Below are 751 nucleotides of genomic sequence, written 5' to 3'. Positions count from 1 at the left end.
GCCGCCTCTGGCGGCCGGGGCTGCTTGTGCAGCACGGTGGACCTGCCTGTGTGTAGACTGCCCTGGAGGAAGACGGGTTTGGGCGGTCTGTGAGGAAGGTCTGCCTCTCTACTCTTCATTCCAGCGCCCTGGGCATAGGGGCTTGCTCACCCTCAGAGTGAACCTGAAGCCGGAGATGCCGCCTGTGCTTGGGGTTGACGGAAGCCTGCTGCTTGGTGCCTGTGAGCGCTAGCGACAGGAGGCAGAGGCGCTGGTGAAGTTTGGGGTGCTTTGGCAGAGGTGTGACCACACGCTAGCGACAGGAGGCAGAGGCGCTGATGAGGTTTGGGGTGCTTTGGCAGAGGTGTGACGTGCGACACACTTACTTTGCTAGCACATCCACCATAGAAAGGAGCACGGCCTTTGGGTGCCTGGATGGGGGTAAGCCTGTGAACAGAGTGGGTGCCTCCTGCACTGGGTGAAGCCTGGCTTCTCTCCACCTCTGGTTGAACTCTTGTCACAGGCCCCTGCCTCTCTGTCTTGCTGTGATCTTGATGGATAACGCAGCATTCCATTTACACCCCCTTGCGGCTGGAACCCGCCTTGGTTGGAGTTCACTGCCCGTGGGTGGTGTTCCAGGCTAAGTCCTTTCAGGGTTTCCCAGCTTGTGACAGACTGGAATGGACCACAGATAACCGTGTCCTGTAACGGGGGGCAGAATGCACAGCAAGGGTCCGTGCCCGTTGCCGTTCAGTCACTGTGCCAGTCTGTG

This window comes from Bison bison, unplaced genomic scaffold (genome assembly GCF_000754665.1).
Source record: "Bison bison bison isolate TAMUID 2011002044 unplaced genomic scaffold, Bison_UMD1.0 scf7180017864524, whole genome shotgun sequence".
Taxonomy (NCBI): domain Eukaryota; kingdom Metazoa; phylum Chordata; class Mammalia; order Artiodactyla; family Bovidae; genus Bison; species Bison bison.
This window is presented reverse-complemented; position numbering follows the sequence as displayed.